Consider the following 21,119-nt stretch of genomic DNA (forward strand, 5'->3'; position numbering starts at 1 on the left):
TCTAGGGAGTTGGATGATGATTAAGCTGGTTTTCTTAGTGTGAGATAAACTGCAGTTTGGATGAATGTGCTACAGGGATGTTGGGTAATTTTCACAGGCATCTCAGGGGCCCAAGGAGCCCTGAAGAGGCAAGTCCCCTCTTGCAGCTTTCCTTTAGCATCCCCACACACATCTGCAGAGTTTTATGAGGAGTCCATGGCAAAGCAGAAGTGTGGTTTGCTGAGTACCCCAGAATGAGCAAGGTATAGAAGAGGATAACTGAGAGGAACTTGTGTTACTTTACATCTGCCACAGATATAAATTTCCCAGTATGGAGGTTTTAAAGATAGAAAGCTGTCTGACCACCTGACCCTTGACATGTGACAGTACTTGGCTTGACTTCATTCCTGCAGAACTAGAAATTTTTTAAGGTTTTAAATAGTGTTTTTGTTTTGATTAAATTTAGGGGAAGGACTCCCTCCACATTCCCTTGCTTGACTGTTGGGTGGTGGTGGGTTTTTTTTAAAGTGAACTTTAGTGTGTACTATAAATAAATGCCTTTGTTCTAAATCAGTTGAATCTTTCCTCTATTTTATTGGGCCAACTTTCCCATCTCAAGACACAACTCTGTGCCTTTAAGCTAGGGTGTTAGAGAAGAAAGTAGGATTAGAGAGAGAAAATGCCAAGCAATTCAGGCAAATGGTGCTCCAAGAGTTTACCCTTTCCCCTATCCTTGGTGGCTCCCTCTGCTTCAGCTTTAAGGACACTTATACTATCAGAACAAATTAAGAAACATTTTCTATTTTTAGCTCTCACATGCCTTTTTTAGTTACAACCCTTGGTCACTCACCTAACACGAATACATAGGTACAAAGCACTGTTGGATGCTGAGGATTCCAAGCTCTAGCTGTGAAGTGTGAAAAGAGCCCTTGACTCTAGAGTGGGGGCTTCTAGTCTATCTTCTGCCACTTGAGAGTTCCTGTGCACATTTCTGTAAAGTGTTTTCAGAAGTGGTTTTGAGGATTAAATGAAACAGGTATGTAAACATCCAAGGCAGTTTTAAGGATTAAACCACATGTCAGTCTTTACCTTGGAGGAGTTGTTTTTTGTTGTTGTTTTCAGTATGTTTTTATTGATTTGAGAGAGAGGGAAGGAGGGAGAAGGAGAGAGAGACATCGCACAGGATGACACCCAACCAGCCAGAGGCCAGGGCCTTACCTTGGAGTTCTAACTAAATTTGTCTAACTTTCCAATTTATTAGCCTCTGAAAGGCCATTGTCCTGCCCAAGATTTAGCCATTTTATCAAGTAGTTTAAAGTCTTGAGGTTTCCTTTTGACTATGGTTCTAAGATTGTAAATGCTGTTCACCCAGACACACAGCTCAGCCCTTTCAACAGTTTCCACAAAAGAATCCACTAATTGCAAGCATTTTGCAAGTTTAGTGATTTTTTATTGAAGAGTTAGGAGTTTAACAACAAATGGCCATAGCCATTTCCTTGGCTCTCGGTATTTTTTCCTCCTAATTCTTTCCTCTTGCCTTGCTCTGTTGCTCAAATTTACAAATACCTGTTCAAACAGTATAGCTCCTGCCCTCAAATCCCAAGTATTCTGATCAGTAAAAATCCCTGCCTCCCCAAATTAAGACCCTAATACCTGCCCTCAATAAGCTCAAGATGCACATTGCATTTTTCCTTTTAAATTAACTTAATATTGAGATATAATTTACATACAATTAAGCATATCCGTTTTATATAAACAACTTGAGTTTTGACAAATGTGTACAGCTGTGAAACCATTATCTCAGTGAAAATTTAGAAATTTCCATCACCCTCGCACAACACTAATTAAAAGATTATACTGTTTGAAGTGTGTTTGCACTTTATATAGAAGGGATGTTTTTCTGTAGTGTTACATATTACACTTAAAGCATCTTTTTCCCATGGGCTTTGATATGATATTTCTGGAGGCGTACTTTTGAGCACATACCTAATTTTTCCTTCAAATAAATACAAAGAGGTGGAATTGTTAAAGGTTAAGCCATCTTGTAGTCCCAACCAGCCATACATATAGAGTCAGTTTTCTCCACAGCACTAAATAGCATTGTTTTTTTAACTTTGTTCTGAGTTTTAAGGATTGTCTTGATGATGAGACATTGTACCTTTCAAAATAAGGTTACTTGAAAATTCTTATTCAGTTTCCTTAGGTGATTTACTTAAAAACACTTTTTGTTAATTGTTTGGGTAAGTAGTACTTGCATATGTTACAAAATTCAACAAAAGTATACTCATTAAAAAATGTCTTCCTCCCTGGACAGTATGACTCGGTTGGTTGGAGTGTTGTGCTGAACGTTGAAAGGTCTCAGATTCAGTTCCCTATCAGGGCACACACCCAGGTTTGCAGGTTCAATCCCTGGTCAGGGTTCGAATGGGAGACGGCCAATCAATTTCTCTCTCTTTCTCTCCCTCTCTCTCTCTTCCCCTCCACCTTCCCTCTCTCTTTCTCTAAAAAAATGTTTTCCACTTCTGTGTCCCAGTCACTTAATTCTTTATCTCAAGGAAACCTCTATTTACTTAGATAATTTAAATCAGTTATTTCACAATTTTGTAACCTATTATTTTTGTTCAGGTGCATCAGCTCACATTGCTGGCAAGCCCAAATTCTAGCATTCATGTTATGTAAATGTATTGTTTCAGGGACTCCGGCTCTCTACATGAAGTGGATGAATTTGACCCAGTATTATTATACACAGAGTTCTATCACATAATACGTCTGCCTCAGTATGTATATTTGTGTTTATTTCAGTTATACAGGCATACCATGTTTTAATTGTGCTTTGCTTTATTGCACTTACAAATCATAGTCATTGTTTTTAATAAATTGAAGGCAAGACCATCCCAGCAAAAAGATTACAACTTGCTTTTTTATTACGAGATTCACTTTATTGCTGCAATCTGAACTGAACCCAAAATATCTCTGAGGTATACCTGTATTAAAATCTGAGTTGTCTGGGTCATTTCCTCCTCTGGTTCAGTAGCACAGGACGAAATAATCATCTGAAATTACAGAAGAATAAAAAATCTACTGAGTTATATACTCCAGCTGGATCTTTTAAGATTATTTAACTTTCAAACCAAATTGATATTCTGAATTAGAAATACTAATTTCTAATCACGTGTTAATTTGGTTTTTTGAGCAATTTCATTTCAGATTCTTCTAAAAACTTTGAGGTAGAGTACTGAATTTTTAATAATGTAACCAGTCGGTATTGAGCAAATAATCATTATTAAAATAGAAGAAAATGGCTATTATTCATCAAAGCTGCTAAGGGGCAAAAGAAACTTAAGCCTGATATCTCTGGTGCTTAGTTTTTGGTCCTTTAAGTGCACAACCAGTATGGAAGGCATCAAGGCGAAGGCTTTTGAGCAAAAGTATGAAGTAGTTTGTGAAGATTGGGTTTGGAATTTTAAAAAGTCTTTTTTTCCTGTATACTCCTGCCATTTACAGCCACCGTCTGGTTCTTAAAGCCTTGGGCCTAGTATTTTTGGAAGTTCTTGAAGTTACATCTGTTCATTCAACTAATATGGAATGTAAGACACTCTAGTGCTCAGTGTTGCGGCTGCAAACATTAGACCTGGGCCTTCGCCTATAGGAATTAGAATAGACAGACAGTAGAGTGACAAAGTGTGTAAGGGATGTCTTTCTACAGAAGGTGCATTCCTACTTTCCAACAGTGTTCAGTAGCATTTAGTCAGTTGCTTACCTTTTAACTAACAGCTGACTTTCAAAATGGTAGAAATGCTTTGTGGGCGAAATAATTTTTTATGGCTTAGGTCTTCTAGTTTTCAAGCGCAAAAGAACTTAGGGTATGTGGATGGATACTTGTAGTTACATGTGGTAGGAGCACAGAATCTGGGGCTAGGATTTCTGGGCTTGACTCCTAGCCAAACACTGGCTCGGACATCCTCACTTGACCTCCCTGCTTCTTTATCTGCTTAATATACTAATCTAGCTCTACAGTGGTTGGGAGTTTTAATGTTCAGAGAATAAATAGGTTTTAACGTAATACTGAACCATATTTAATATTTGATTTTGCAAAGATACTGCTTCACCATAAATCTAAAAAGAATTAATGTCTTTCTAGCATGGATGTATTCATTGATGTATTATTCCCACAAAATAGATAAATGTTAAACATAACCCTCACCCTAGCCAGTTTGGCTCAGTGGTTAGAGTATTGGCCTGCAGAGTGAAGCATCCTGGTTCGATTTTGGCCAAGGGCACGTACCTCTGTTGCGGGCTTGATCCCTGGCCCTGGTCAGGGCACGTGTGGGAGGCAACTAATCAATGTGCCTCTTTCACATTGATGTTTCTCTCTCCCCCCCTTTTTTCTCTCCCTCCCCCCTTCTCTCTCTCCCTCTCCCCCTTCTACTCTCTCTCTCCCACTCTCTCTGAAAAGCAATGGAAAAAATATCCTTGAGTGAGGATTTAAAAACACATGCAATATAACACTCTGAAGTGGAGCATAGATTTTTTAAAGCACAGTGAATGCCCATTTATCAACAGTGGGTTGGAAAATGGAATGTTTGGGGTAAATATATTTCAATTTTTTTAGAATTATCATATGTAACCCATTTTCCATGAGTTAGACAATAATAAAGTTGATTTTTATAGCTCCTAGACTGAAGTTTTTTTAATACCAAGTATTTTAGGATCTTGCACTGTCAGGGGGTGTGATTCATGCAGACAGTGATGTGAATGGTCCATTCTTGGAGCTGTCCAGTTTGGAAGACTTGTTAAAGGAAGCTTATTTTGGAGGAGACAGGAACCCTGATATGTGATTGTTTCCCAATTTATCTCAGTTACAGAGTGTGAAAAAACTAATTCTTCCTTCCTGATGGCTTGGATTTTGGACAAAATTATGTTCTTGGCACAATTGGATTGCAAATCTGGAACAACTGTAACTTTTTTTTGCCTCACCAAAAATTTCAACTGCTCTGCTTCCATCTCTCTTGTCTGTTAATATAAGTAAGCATAGGCCTTTCCTATGGACTGCTCAGGCATTAAGCACTTAAATTTGTTGTGGAAGCCTAAAATAACTAGTGATCAAGGAAAAGGACTAAGATTACATGGTAACTGTAGAAGTGTAGCCACTAGCTTGTAGGCCCAGAAAAGTGCCTGTTTATGCCATGTGGTCTGCAAAGCATATTGGTTAATTTACCTATAAAGCAATCAGGAAAGCAGAGTGCAGTGACAAAGTAAATGAAAAATATGTGAACATGTTAAACTTTTTAAGGACTTTTATCTTTATTAGAACAAACATACTAGAATGTTAACCAGATTTTGGTTATTAGGAGTAGGGCTAATTTTAAGTTGATTGTATATTTTTCTGTAATAAGCAGGTGGGGAAAAAGCAGGTACCATTAGCAAAAATTTCTTTCTTATTTAAATATTGCACATTAACATAGATGCTGGGGATACAGTCTATAATATTCCTCCCCTTGACCAGGAAGCCGAAATATTAAACGGTAATTACAAGGTTAAAGAGTATCACAAAAGGGCACCTTTCAGTAGAAAGAAGCATATAGCACTAAGGTTTAACTCATTCCAGTAATAAAATGTTCAGTCACTTTTATTGCTAGAGAGAAGTTTTGAAATGCTCAGGGGACTAAATTTTAGAAGGCTGGGGAGGTAAATGAGTTTGTATGGATGGGTAACAAATTGGTACAATTAGAACTGAGATTAAATTCAGATGCCCTAGCTCTGACTTTTTTCCCTAGTAGGTACACCAGGCTGCCTACTGGAAGTTAGCCCTCTAATGTGAAATTAGCTCCCACTTTAAAGGCTCTTAAACTAGGTAGAAGTTCTTTGATAAAGAGGTTAGATGACTTTAGTGCTCTCCTCCTTTGACCCTGTTTAATCCCAAAGAGATATTTAGCTTCTTAACCTCTTCACACACACATACACACACACTTCTCTCTCTCTCCCCCCCCACTCCTCCTCTTACTGTTTCTTCACTTTCTTTCATAACTATTTCAGACTTTGTGTTTTTAGAAGGCAGTGGAAGCCAACTTTGTAAGTAGAAATAACACTGAGTTATAAGGTACCTCACACAATCCTAAGGAGTGCCAAAGAAAGAGGCAGCCAGGAATAAGGCTCAGAATCACATCATGGAGACTTTACTACTAGAATCGCAGTGTGATTGCTAATGCCAAGTAAAGGTTGCTTCACTAGAACCTCTTCCATTGCTGTCTTAAGGTTACTACTACTCTTCAAAATAGATCCTTCTTTTGTAGTTTAGCTTCTGGTGCACAGGTTTTGACTGAGCCTAGATCTCACATGCTTAGCTGCAAGAGAATTAGGAAATAAGACTAAAGCTTCTAGTGGGGGAAGTGGGAATCCATAAAGGTTGGAGGGAAGGCATTGTTTCCAAACAAGGGTGTTCTAGCTGTAGGGTGGCCAAAAGAAATGACGAATGTTCACTTCGAACCTCATTTTGCCTTATGCTGCCAGACATCCCTTTTCTTTGACCATAGATAAGTTTTTCTGATCTACAACAGTTACTTCAAATTCTTACATTCTTTTTTTTTCTTTTTAAATTTATCTTTATTGTAGAAAGCATTACCGATGTTGCACGCCCCTCCCCCCCCCCCCCCCCCCCCCCATTGATCTCTACCTCTTGTTGCCTCCTTTGTCAAATATTAATTGAGCATAATGGCTTGGATCAATTTCTGGGTTCTCTGTTCTGTTCCACTGATCTATATGTCTGTTCTTGTGCCAGTACTAGACTGTTTTGATTACAGTGGCTTTATATAAATTGATATCTGGTATTGTGATCCCTCCAACTTTGTTCTTCTTTCTCAAGATTGCTATGGCTATTTGGGGTCTTTTTTGGTTCCATATAAATTTTTGAAGTATTTGTTGTAGATCTGTGAATATGCTGTTGTTATTTTAATAAGGATTGTATTGAATTTATAGATTTCTTTGGGTAATATGGACATTTTAATGATGTTAATTCTTCCAATCCATGAACACAGTATATTCTTCCACTCGTTTATATCATCCTCTAACTTTTTTTGCAACGTCCTAGAGTTTTCCAAGTTCAGGTCTTTTACCCCCTTAGTTAAGTTTATTCCTAAGTATCTTAATTTTTTTTGTTGAAATGGTAAATGGGATTGATTTTTTTATTTTTTTAAGTTTCTGAGAGTTGATTATTGGTGTATAAAAATGCCATCGATTTCTTGGTGTTAATTTTGTATTCTGCTACCTTGCTGAATTCATTTATTAAACCTAGTAGTTTTTTTGATGGAGTCTGTAGGATTTTCTGTGTGCAATATCATGTCATCTCCAAATAAGGAGTTTTACTTCCTCCTTTCCAATTCTTGTATGCTTTCTTCTTGTCTGATCGCTGTGGCTATGACTTCCAGTACTATATTGAGTAAGAGTGGTCAAAGTGGACACCCCTGCCTTGTTCCTGCTCTTAGGGGAAATGGTTTTAGGTTTTGCCCATTGAGTATAGCTGTAGGTTTGTCATATATGGCCTTTATTATGTTGAGGTATGACCCTCTATTCCCACTTTGCTGAGAGTTTTTATCAAAAATGGGTGTTGGATTTTGTCAAATGCTTTTTCTGCATCTATTGATATGATCATGTGATTTTTGTCTTTCAATTTGTTTATGTGATGTATCATGTTTATTGATTTGCAAATATTTTACCGGCTTTGCATCCCTGGAATAAATTCCACTTGGTCATTATGTATGATCTTTTTAATATATTGCTGGATCCTATTTGCTAGTATTTTGTTGAGGATTTTAGCATCTATGTTCATTAGGGATATTGGCCTGTAATTTTCTTTGTAGTGTCTTTATCTAGTTTGGAATTAGGCTAATGCTGGCCTCATCAAAAGTGCTTTGAAGTGTTCCTTCCTCTGGGATTTTTTTGAAATAGTTTGAGGAGGATAGGTGTTAGTTTTTCTTTGAATGTTTGGTAAAACTCCCCTGTGAAGCCATGTATACCAGGGCTTTTGTGTGCTGGGAGTTTTTTGATTACTGCTTCAACTTCATCAGTAATTATCCTATTCAGGTTCTCTGTCTCTTCTTGATTGAGTTTTGGTAGGTTGTATTTTTCTAGAAATGTGTCCATTTCATCCAGGTTGTCCAGCTTGTTGGCATATATTTGTTCATAGTATTTTTTTACAATCCTTTGTATTTTCTTACAATCCAACTGTTGGGTCAGTTGTTACTTAACCTCTTTCATTTCTGATTTTGCTTATTTGGGTCCTCTCTCTTTGTTTCTTGATGAGTCTGGCTACATGTTCATCAATCTTGTTTATCTTTTCAAAGAATCAGCTCTTGATTTCATTGATCTTTTGTATTGTTTTTTTAGTCTCAGTGTCATTTATTTCTGCTCTGATCTTTATTATTTCCTTCCTTCTACTTACTCTGGGCTTTTCTTGTTGTTCTCTAACTCTTTAAGTTGTAGGGTTAGTTTATTAGAAGTTTTTCTTGTTTTTTGAGGTAGGCCTGTAAGTGCTATGAACTTCCCTCTTAGGGCTGCTTACATTGTGTCCCATAGATTTGGGGTTGTTGGGTGTTTGTTTTCATTTTTTTCCAAGAAGTTTTTGATTTCTTCCTTGGTCGCTTTGGTAACCCTTCATTGTTTGCTATTTAAACATGCTACTTAGCCTCTATGTGTTTGAATGGTTTTTAGTGTTTTTATTGTAGTTGACTTGTAATTTCATGCCATTGTGCTCCTAGAAAATGATTGATATGATTTCAGTCTTCTTGAACTTGATGAGACTTGTTTTGTGTCCTAACATGTGGTCCAGCTTCGATAATGTCCCTTGTGCACTTGAGAAGAATGTATATTCTGCAGCTTTGGGTTGGAATGTTCTGTAAATGTCAATTAAATCCATCTGATCTACTGTGTCATTTAGGGTCACTGTTTCTTTGTTAATTTTTTGTCTAGAAGACCTATCCAGTGAAGTCAGTGGGTGTTAGAATCCCCTACTAGGACTGTATTGCTGTCAATCTCTCCCTTATAAAAGTCTTCCAGATTTTTAAAAATAAATGTAGGTGCTCCTATTGGGTCCATATATGTTTATCAGGGTTATATCCTCTTGTTGGGCTGATCCCTTTAGTATTATGTAGTGACCTTTCTTCTCTCTCATTATGGTCTTCATTTTGAAGTCTTATTTTGTCAGATATGAGTATTGCTAGCCTAGCTTTTTTTTCACTTCCATTTGCATGGAAACAGTTTTTCCATCCCTTCCCTCTCATCCTACGTGTGTCTTTTGTTCTGAGGTGGGTGGGTCTCTTATAGACAGCATATTTTTGGGTCAGGTTTTGTTATCCACTCGGCTATCCTATGTCTTTTGACTGGGGCACTTAATCCATTTACATTTAAGGTTATTGATAGTTACTTATCTATTGCCAGTTTAATTCTTTATGCCTATGTTTCTCTCTGTATATATTTTTCTGCTTATTTACAGCAGTCCCTTTAACATTTCTTGCAATGCTGGTTTGGTGGTAGTAAATTCCTTTAGTCTTTTTTTTGTCTGGAAAGCTCTTTATTTCACCATCTATTTTGAATGATAGCCTTGCTGGATAGAGTAGTCTTGGTTTCATATCCTTGCTTCATTACGTTGAACACTTCAGGCCATTCCGTTCTGACCTGTAGAGTTTCTGATGAGAAATCAGCTGACAGCCTTATGGAAGCTCCTTTGTAGGTAACATTGCTTTTCTCTTGCTGCCTTTAAGATTCCCTCTTTGTCTTGAAATTTTTGACATTTTAATTATGATGTGTCTGGGTGTGGGCCTCTTTGGGTTCTTCTTGCTTGGGACTCTGTGTCTCCTGAACTTTTTCCTTGACCAGGTTAGGGAAGTTGTCTGCCATTATTTCTTCAAACAGGTTCTCTATCCCTTGCTTGCTTTCTACCTCTTCTGGCATTCCTATGATGTGAATATTGTTACATTCCATGTCCCACAGCTCCCTTAAACTGTCCTGTTTTTTAATTTTTTTTAATTTTTGGATCTTTGATTGAGTGATTTTTTTTCAGCCTTGTCTTCTAATTAGCTGACCTGATCCTCAGCTCCCTCTGATGTGCTGCTTATTCCTTCCAATGTATTCTTTATTTCTGCTATGTCATTTTTAATTTCCTTCATAGTTTCCATATCTTTTCTCATGCTGTTAAGCATCCTTACAATCAGTGTTCTGAATAGATCTTCTCATTTCCATTTCATTTAGCTCTTCTTCTGGGGAATTCTCTTCTTCATTTGGTGCTTGATTTTTTTGTCTCCCCATTTGGCCGCCTATTTGGATTTGTTTCTATGTATTAGGTCAATCTGCTAGGACCCTAATTTTTTTTGGAGGGTCTCTGGTGCAGGCCAGTGTTAGACACTGTTTGTGACTGGCCTTGAGTTCCTTGTTTTGAGCTATCAACAACCCACAGCTTGTAGTTCACTCTGCTGGGGCTGGATGCATTTAGACAGGACCAAGATGCACACCAAAGTCTGCTTTTCCAAAGCTGGGGTCCAAAAGCAGATCAGGCAGAGACTCAAAGCACCCAGAGGCCTGCCTCTGACTACAGGCTGATTAATCTGATTCTCTTAATGTGCCTCAGGCTGTAGACCACAGCAATGCATAAACTCCACAGAGTGGGGCAGTTGCTCCCCACTCAGGTAAAAGCTCCCTAGCTGCTGGCAGTGGTCTGTCTGAGAAAGATGTCCTCTGCAGTATGGGGGAACTACTGAATATAGGAGTCCAGATGTCACCCCTTTGAGCTCTATCTCCAAAACCCAAAACCCTTGATTCTCCTCACACAGCTCTAGTCCACTCTGCCCTCCCTCTACCAGAGCCCAAGATGAGTGACTGCACACAAAACTTTGTGTGTTGGCCCTTTAAGAGGGTGCCTGCATTTCCAGCTGTCTCTGTCAGGCAGAAACCCTGCTGCTTTTCAGCCAGATGTTATGTGGGCAGATGTTATGTGGGCACCTTTGTCAGTTTTGGTGCTCTGGGCTTGAATGCCCAGCTTGGGGTTTAGACCCCAGAGTTCTCAAGGGGAACCGCCTGCATCTGAGACATCCCTCCAGACCTGTAGCTGCTGCCTGCGGGAGCCCAGCGTGCCCTCTCGTGCCCCCACACTTCCTACTACTAGTCTCTGCAGTTTCCACTTTAGGTTTTTGGTTATGAGGGTGCTCTCCAGGTAGTCTTCCAGTTGATTATTCAGGATGGTTTTTCTGTAGTTTAGTTTAATTCCAGTTTGGTCCTGGTAGAGTGTCAGTGTAGCTTCCATCTTGGAATTCCTCAACTTTTACTTGTCACATTCTTAAGTTCCCAACTCCAACATTATACTAAGGGAGGGGAGGGAAGATATAAACATATGGGGGAATTTTTATCATTGCTTAATCGTAGACAAATTTATAAACAGATTACTAAAATTACACATAGAGCCTTATCAACTTCAAATAACCAGTTAAAATTTTAAGGAAGAAAGAAACCCAAAATCTAGATAATTTCTAACTTAAAAGCTGATATTTTAAAGTAAACTCACCTGGGTGTTTGCTGATGCATCAACTCATAATTTTAGTGTATACTATACAGAAACAGGCATTGAAACATTTCCCTAATTTTCATTCAGGATGAATACAAAAGATTTTTCCTCACCCACCTTTTAAGTTATATACTTCCTCCCAGAATCCAGCATATGCCCGTTTATGTTTTGTTTTGTTTTTGTTTGCTTGTTTTTTATGTGTGGGGGGTGGGGTTTGTTAACAGTGTGTTAAGGATCTTGGCACAACAGCAGTTTCAAAGTGTTGCTAAGCTAGGTCCTTTCTTCATTCAGAGTTCTAAGACATTATTCTTAAGATACAGAATTCATTAAAACAGTAGATAGTTACAGTATTCAGATCACTAAAGGCTTATTTTTATTTTTTGAACTGGTGCTAAAGGAATTCCCAGCTATGAAGTGTTATATCATCCATCAAATCAGAAACCAAGAGAAAATGGAGAAGTTTAGTTTTTAGTACTAAATAGAGAGCTGGGTATTCAAAAGACATTTTAACTATCAAGACTTTCATGAGTGTGTTATAAAGTAGTAGTTGACACTGTCTTGTGATTCCAATATTTTGAAATCTTTCAAAAAAGAAGAAAAAACGATGGAGTTGTAAGGTCCTTATCTTTCCGGAAAACTTTTAACATGTCTTTAGAAATAAGAACATAATACACCCTCAGTCTAGTCTTGTTCATACAGTGTCCCTAACGCATACCCTATACCTTCTCTAGGACCTTGACATAACCCTTTCTAAAATTACCTTTTAAAAACTTTATGTATACTTTATATTCACAGTGAAATAAATTCCTGGGGGAAGGGACTCTGTTTTACTCTTCCTTTCAGTTACTTCATACCACAATGCTATGTACAAAACAAGATATTAATGAACATTTGTCAGTAAATTCGTATTTCAAAGTCACGATAACATTTTAGAGCACAGTGGTTTTGTGTAGTACCAAAGATAGGCAGACGGCTTACCATGTAATAGATAATTCCAGGTCAAAATGGTATATACCAATTCTCAATCAAATAAAGCAGAATTTTTTTTTCTATTTTACTTACCTTAATAAGACTATACTTCTTCAGTTGCAGTCCCAAAAGAACAACTTTAAAAGAACAACTTTCTTAAAGTTGTTCATCATGATTATGAAGGACTGAAAATAGCCCCTTCCTTAACTTCTGTGCTATTACTGTCCTGCCAAACATTTGACATTTATTCTCTTTTTGTTAATTGTCTTTCTGTGTCACATTGAGATTAAGAAAACAAGCTTGGAAGCCAGACTGAATAGAGTCCAGTAGCCTGGGTTTCATTCTTGGCTCTGCCACATGCTAGTTTTGGTTATACTCTTTAAGTGGTCAGGTCACTCTTCCTCATTTTCCTCATTTGTAAATTGGGTATGAGGATTAAAGAGTTAATGATACATGTTGAGCACTTAAGTCAGTATTTGGCACTGTAAGTTTTTGTTGTTACTTGAACTTCTGTTGATTTTCTGTATATCTGGGAATAGTGCTTGATAGTTGCATAGAGTCCCTGACTTAAAGGAATTTACAGACTAGTGGTGGGAAGGGGAGGAAAAGAAAGAGTACAATATAACCTGATTGTGTATGTTGGGCAGAAGAATTGGGATGGTGGACAAAGAAATCAAGGAATTCAGCCTAACGGTTTTCTTTGTTAAAGGCACAGTTTGTTAATAGGATTTTCAGATTTTTGTCCATTGTTGGTGATTGGAATGTCTTAAATGCCATTCCTGGGGTGGAAGTTAACCAATTAACACAGCAAGTATAGTATTTCGTCTCAACTGCTCTGTGTGGTACCTAAACATGCATGCATTTACTCATTGAACAAACAATTATAGCATTTATCACTACCATATGCTAGCTGGAGTTGCCATCTTCAGATAGTTTAGTGTCTGACAATTAAACCAACAATTATTGTGCTAGTTATAGTAAGAGCAGTGATGGTAATGCACAGTAAACTGGAAGGACAGGGGAGACACTTCCAGACTAATTCAGATACGAGAACCAACTTGCTTCCAAGTCTCCAATCTTTTCACTGAACTTCACAGGAGCATTGATCTGGTCTTGGGGTGAGGGGCTAAATTAAAACAAAGATTTATAGCCCAGTTGTCTTGCCCTATCTCTTGGAATACAGAGTACTTTCCTGTTACTTATCAATTCAATTGGAAATAAAGAGATACCTTGGTCTAAAATCTTAAGATTCTTAAAATCTTAAGATTCTTAAAATCTCAGAGACTTTGAAACAGGTTTCTCCCTTTTTCCTTCTCTAAATCTGCCTGCCACTTAAGAAATAATGAGGGCCCGGCCAGGCATGGCTCAGCGGTTGAGCAGCGACCTAGGATCCAGGCAATCAGGGTTCGATTCCCGGTCAGGGCACATGCCCGGTTGCGGGCTTGATCAATGACTCTCTCCTCATTGATGTTTCTCTCTCTCTCTCCCCCTCTCCTTTCCTCTCTCTGAATATATTTAAAAAAAAAAAAGAAATCATGAGGGTTGCTTGGCCATTGTGGCTTAGTTGGTTGGGCATTCTCCAGTATACCTAGAGGTCGCCAGTTCAGTACCTGGTGAGGACACAGCCTGGGTTGTGTGCTTGATTCCCCAGTAGGGGGCGTGCAAGAGGCAGCCCATTGATGTGCTTTCACATCGATGTTTCTTCTCCCTCTCTATAAAAAGTTAATAAAACTCTGTGTGTGTGTGTGTGTGTGTGTGTGTGTGTGTGTGTGTGTGTGTGTGTGTGTGTGTGTGTGTGTGTAAAGAAACCATGAGGTTTAAGTGTGTGGGAGGGAGTAAAAAGAAAAAGGAGCCCGGCGGGCATGGCTCAGTGGTTAAGCGTCGACCTAGGATCCAGGCGATCAGGGTTCGATTCCCGGTCAGGGCACATGCCCGGGTTGCGGGCTGCAGCCGATCATTGACTCTCTCATCAATTGATGTTTCTATCTCTCTCTCTTCCTCTCCTTTCCTCTCTCTGAAATCAATAAAGATATATTTAAAAAAAAAAAAAAAAAACTAAAGAAAAAGAAAAAGGAAGGTATGCCTTGAGAATTATTATTCTCATCTGACTTTAGGATAAGCAATTTTTAAAAAGTGAGTTAGGGTAAAATAATTTGAGAGTCAGTTTTTTTCATTTGCAAAGGAAATGGGGTTGAAATATATCTTATGTCCACTAGGGGGTAGTGTGAACTGTAAAAATTAAAATTTTCCTCAACTATTAAACCTTATTTTACCATACAGTTGCCTTGTTTGAATTAATTTTTGACCATACATTTTTTGAAATTGCTACAAATCATTTTCAAATACATTCTTGTGACTGTAACAACACATGTGAATTCCTGTTATAGTGATTCAGATGTGCTGATGTTACTTTTTGTGTAGAATTTTTTGAGGGGACAATGATACTTTCAAGTTTCACTACCAAATTTTAAATTATTAAGGAATTATTAAAGTTTCTCTACCAAACAAGGTAAATTTTGATTTTTTAAAAATTTTTTTAAATCCTTACCTGAGAATATTTTTTCCATTGCTTTTCAGAGAGAGTAGAAGGGAGGGAAGAGAGAAAGAAAAAGAGAAACATCAGTGTGAGAGAGAGACATTGATTGGTTGTCTCCTGCATGCAGGGATTGAGCCTACAGCCAAGGTACGTGCCCTTGGCCGGAATGGAACCTGGGACTCTTCAGTCCTCAGACCGATGTTCTAACCACTGAACCAAACCAGCTAGGGCTAAATTATTCTTAATGACCTCTAAATAACATCATTATAGCAGAATTGTTTTGTGTTTTAACTGTCCTATAGTAGCTACTAGCCCCATGTAGCTACTGAGTGGTTGAAATTTGGTTAGTTCGAATTGATGTGCTGTAAGTATAAAGTACACACTGTACACACTGGATTTTGAATACTTATATTGCTTCCATGTTGAAATGACACTTTTTTAAAAAATTTATTTTTTGTTACTCCCCACCCAAGGACATTTTTTTCGATTGCTTTTTAGAGAGAGTAGAAAGGGAGTGAGGGAGCGGGGGAAAAAGAGAGAAACATTGATGTGAGAGAGACACAGGGACCACAATCAGGGCTGGGGATTGAACCTGCAACCCAGGTATGTACTCTTGACCGGGAATTGAACCCATGACCCTTTGGTCTGTGTGTGTTAATGCTCTAACCATTGAGCAAACCCGGTTGGCCAGGGCAAAATACTATTTTGAATTACCTATTCCTTTTTACTTGTTTTTGTTGTTGTTCTAGTTAATCCTCACTTGAGGATATTTTTTCCATTGATTTTTTTTTTAGAGAGAGTGTGGAAGGGCAGAGGGAGGGGTGGAGAAAGAGAAAGAAACATCAATGTGAGAGAGACACATTGGTTGCCTCCTGCGCATATCCAACCAGGGCTGGGGAATGAGCCTGCAACCTAGGTACATGCCCTTGACTGGGAATCAAACCCGCAACCCTTTGGTCTGCAGGCCAACACTCTAACTACTAGCATGCTAGCCGGGGCCCTTTTTACTCTTTAATGTGACTACTGGAAAATATAAAATTACATATGTGGTTTGCATTATATTTTTGTTGGATAGCACTGCTATAGAGGAAAGCATTCATAAACCATTTTTGTCATAGTGTACCTCTAGCTGGCCTTGTGATTTGTAAGTAAGTAGTATAGTTAGGAAATTGAGCACAATTTTGATTCTGGTTTTTTTGTTTGTTTGTTTGTTTTAAAATATGTCTTTATTGATTTCAGAGAGAGGAAGGGAGAGGAAGAGACAGAGATAGAAACACCAATGATGAGAGAGTCATTGGTCGATTGCAGCCCGCAACCCGGGCATGTGCCCTGACCGGAAATCGAACCCCGATCTCCTGGATCCTAGGTCGACGCTCAACCGCTGAGCCACGCCTGGCTGGGCTTGATTCTGTTTTTAATCCCAACCAGAATACATGCAGTCAGTTCTATAATGAGACATGTGTTCCTAAAGTTCACCGTTAAGCAAAATTGTGCTACAAAAACCATACGGTTAAAACGTTAGGGTTGTAACACTCAAAAATGTTGGTAACATTTTTAAAATTCCCACTGGCATATACAGGGTGAACTTCTAGATGCCCTCAAGTAGTTTATAGTTGTGTATACAATGAAACATTGACTTTTGCTTCATTTGTAAACCCCCAAAAGGAGTCCCTGTTTGTTAATATTTTAGAATCACTTACAAGATGTACTCCCAGAGGTTGGAGTAGACAGAGTAGGCATCATTGAGTCATCTCTCAGTTTTATGACTTAAAGTCATGATAAAATTAGTAGTTGTTGCCCTAGACAACTGGTTTGGCTCGGTAGTTAGAGCATTGGCCCTCTGACTGAGGGATCCTTAGTTCGATTTTGGCCAAGGGCACCATACCTCGGTTGCAGGCTCGATCTCCGGCCCCAATCCGGGTGCATGTAGGAGGCAACTAAACGATGTATGTCTCTTATATGAATGTTTCTCTCCCCCCCCCCCCCACTCTCTCTGAAAAACAATGGAAAAAATATCCTGGAGTGAGGATTTTTAAAAAAAGTTATTGAGTCAGCTGTTGCGTGAGATGAACGAAAACATCTAGAATTGACATTATTAGTCATACACTGCAGTTTTGTTTCATAAAAATGTTTTTTTTACTTGATTTTTATTACTGATACTATTACAGACTCCCCCCGCCCCCCGGGCCTTTGCCCACCTCCATCCAGCCTGTCCCCCTTTCTCTCTGGCCATTACCACACCGTTGTCTGTGTTTATGGGTTATGCATGTATGTTCTTTGGCTAATCCCTTCACCTTTTATCAGAGAATATTCTAAATGGAGAACAACCTAATTTCTGTATAGATGTGTTGGGTGTATATAGATAGTTACAAACTGGACCAGCTTTTCTTACACAAAAATGACCACTCTTTCTAAGACTACTCTTTATTACCTAAAATATTACTGTACGTAATCAATCATTATCTTACAAAGTGTATGAGAAATTTATTTCTCACAGCTCTGGAGGTTGGAAGTCTGAGATTATGGTGCTTCACCACGGTTGGATGGGGGCCCTCTTCTGGTTCACAGATTTTTCATTGTATCCTCATGTGGCAGAAAGGGCCACAAATTATTGATGAACTTAAAAATGGGGAAAGTCCTAGTTAATGGAGTTTAGTTGACAGAATGCCAAGTGTTATAGTTTACTGTGGTATAATTTTAGGATTTGTTTTTGTAAAGTATTTGCAGCATTAACACAGTCTGCAAGATCAGACAGTTTCCTTGAGACTTAATCTTGTTGCCACTTTAATCCATACTCTGTGTACTTCCTTTTCTACTTCTTAGTAGAAATTTCCTTAACATACTCTACAGTGCTTTCTGTTCTGCATGGTTTATGCTAAATTCTACCTGGGATTCAGTTTCTGGATTAAAACTGTTTGCTTTTAAACAAGTAGGATCACGAAAAGCAACTAAGGGTTATTCTGTTTTCATTTAAACAAACACTGTTACTTAATAAATCTTGAAATTTGTTACTATGTTTTATTCCTAACCTACATGGTTGGTTAGGTATGACTATGGCCTTCTTATGTAATCCATTTGTCAAGCCCTTTACAGTGTATCTCATTTGATCTTCGTAGCAGCTCTGCATGAGAAGTAATGTTAACTATATAGATGAAGCTGAGGCTCAGAGCAATGTAAATTACTTGCTCAAAAATATAGTTAAGCAAACAATGCAGTAGGAATTTGAACTCGTTACTTCTAGACTTGAGGAAATTGTACTGTATTACACTGTGTTTCTACCAAAGAGAACTATGAAACCAGAAGGTGCTTTACAGTTAATCTTGTGTGAATAGTAGCAGGAAGGATTTTTATTTCCTACGTAGTTTTTACCTTTTTAGGGGGGAAAAACATCGACATCAACTTCTGTGGGTGAGACTTGTCCATTTGGTTTGGATTTTATTCTTTTTCCCTCCCATAATTTATGCTATGGGCTATTTGACTACAATGCCATGTAGTCAAATAATTATGCACCTCTTTATTATATCAAAGTTCATTCGAACTTGAGAGCATATGAAACTATTTCAAAAAGTCTCCCGTACCTGAAAGCTTATTCTAGAATGTGTTCTGATTAAATCTTACAGTTTGATCAGGCCACGTGAAATGTTTAATATGTACATTTTTTTAAGAAAGACTGATTTTTGAGGGTGAACTGAAGATGAGGAAATGATTGCTGTATCTATCTCAGACAGTGTACTGAGAGTGGTGTTGAAGCTATTTTGGGATATGATCTTGGAGGCCCTTCTGGCAGCTTTTGATAGCTTTGAATAGAGCTGCTACTATTTTGTGTAATCAGGGAGTGGTGTTTCAGTGCTCTTGGACCTCAGCTTTGTCTTTTTTCCAGTCTTCCTCTTCATGGCATTCTAAAAATATGAAGGCCTGGGGCAAAACGAGAGGAGGATGTCGGAGGTGAGAGGTCAGAATTCAAGGAAGTTTAGCACCCACTTCTCTCATGCCTTTACTCCTACTGTTCACCCTTAATATCTTTACTTTTTTTCTAAAATGCATGCCAGCCTCTTTTCTAGTTACATATTGGAGGACTTCCCAAGATAAGAGAGGCTTTATTATTGCCTCTTGAGGTTTTTAATGCTCTAAAAATGTTTTACTTTGAACCTAAAGAGCATTTTGCTGAAAGTAGTTTGTGGCATTTTAGTTTTTCATTTGATCCTGCATTGCCACAATTAAAACAAAACAAAATCTAGTCTTGAGTTAAAGTATTAAATGCATTACTTTAAGTGGTTATAGGTTTAACACATTTTGAGGAAGGAGTTGACTTTGTATCTGCATCTTACAACTTTCAGTATGTGACTGCTGACAATTTTTTTTTAGTATATGAACTGTAGGCTATAGAATGAAATAGTTGTATAATTGTTTTTAAGTGAAAGTGTAAATACAGTATTCTCTCATTCATTGTTTTTCATACCTAAAAGCTTAGGTATAGCAGTGTTCTAAATGTTTATTACTACACTTTGCCTATTCAAAACATTGAAAATCTATTACTAATATACATAATACACATACTGTTGTCAATTTGTATATTGAATATTAACACTTTTCTGGATAGAAATAAATTATTAGTATAAGTTAGATTATTTCTTCCCACACCTGAAATGGTCTTTTTGTTTTCTTCCTGTGAAGTGCACATCCTGCTTTGAATAACACTGTTTTAATTGTTAAAGATGAAATTCTGACTTTATTCCTTGTTCTTTGTAATATCAAATAAATTCCTAATTCAACAAGTATTTATTGAACATCTATGGTGCCAGGCACTCTTTCAAATGCTGAGGATGTAGCAGTAAATAAAACAGATGCAAATCTCTCCTTTTATGGCACTTCCATTCTGATCTAAGTGACATATATGTGGTATGTTAGTGCTGTGGAGATAAAGTAGGGGAGCAAGGATAGGGAGAGTGTGGGATAGGGTAGCATGGGGTTTGCAGATTTAATAATGGAGGCTTCTACTGAGAAAACACATTTGAATAAAGATCTTAGTTGCTGAGGAAGTGAGCCATATAGAAATTTGGGGAGAAGAGCAAATGCAAAGCCCCTGAGGGAGGAGTGTGCCTAGCAGGTTGAAGAACTACAAAGAAGCTAATCTGGCTGAAACAAGTGTGGGGTGAGGGTAGGGTGGGGAAAGCATAGCTGAAGATGAGTGAAAGGATCATATGAAGAGGGGGCATTATAAGGACTTTGATTTTAAAAGGTCTTTGGAACACAGACCAGGGAAGGGGAGGGGAGCAAGGTCTGAAGCAGGGAGAACTATTTAGGAGGCTCCTTCAGTATGCTGGGTGAGAACTGATGGGGGCTTGGATCAGATGTGTAGCAGTGGAGTGATAAGAAGCACTCCAGTCATGGGTAGATTTCAGAGTTCAAGATAACAAAATTTGCTGATCAGGTTAGATGTGTGGGGTATGAAGGAAAAGGTGGATCAGTTAGAAGGATAGATCTATGGTCAACTGACATGAGGAAGGCTTTCGGGGTAGGAGCAAGTTGAGGGTGAACAGTTGTGCTAAGTTTGGGATGCTTATTAGACACTCCAGAGGAGCTGTCAAGCAGGCAGTTATGGGTAGAAGAGACACAATTGGGAGAGATCTGTGCTGGATATGATTTTGGAGAGACTTCAGCATGTACAGAGTATATTTAGTATAAATTTATTGTGCTCTAGGAGATCACTATGGAAATGTATAGACAGGGAAGAAGCCCTGGGACAGAGCCCTGGTACATGTCTGCATTGGGGTGTTGGGGTGATTAGGAAGGAATCGGTTAGGAGGTTGCCGCCAGACAAATTGGAAGAGAGAGTCCAGAGAGTGTGGCTGTAGGGAAGCTGGATGAAGCCTTGCAAGGAGGAGGGCTGGCCAGCTGGATGAAGATTAAACATTGGCCATTCAATTTAACCACCATATGGGAATCATTGGTAACTTTAACAAGCAGGTTAGTGGCTAAGCCTGATTGGAGAATTGTATTCAAGATTAGGAGGGGGAGGAGAGATTGGAGACAAGCAGGTATAGATAACTTTCAAAGAGGAGCAAAGCCATGGGGCAGTAGCTGGTG

The 21,119-nt window shown here is 38.4% G+C and overlaps 1 protein-coding gene across 1 annotated transcript in view; it reads left to right on the forward strand.

Annotated features, from left to right (window-relative positions):
• Nucleotides 1-21,119, forward strand: part of UBE2N (ubiquitin conjugating enzyme E2 N) — a 42,381-nt gene that overhangs the window by 17,328 nt on the left and 3,934 nt on the right. The gene's annotated exons all lie outside the window — the stretch shown is intronic.

Source organism: Miniopterus natalensis, chromosome 2, assembly GCF_054644295.1.
Source record: "Miniopterus natalensis isolate mMinNat1 chromosome 2, mMinNat1.hap1, whole genome shotgun sequence".
NCBI lineage: Eukaryota > Metazoa > Chordata > Mammalia > Chiroptera > Miniopteridae > Miniopterus > Miniopterus natalensis.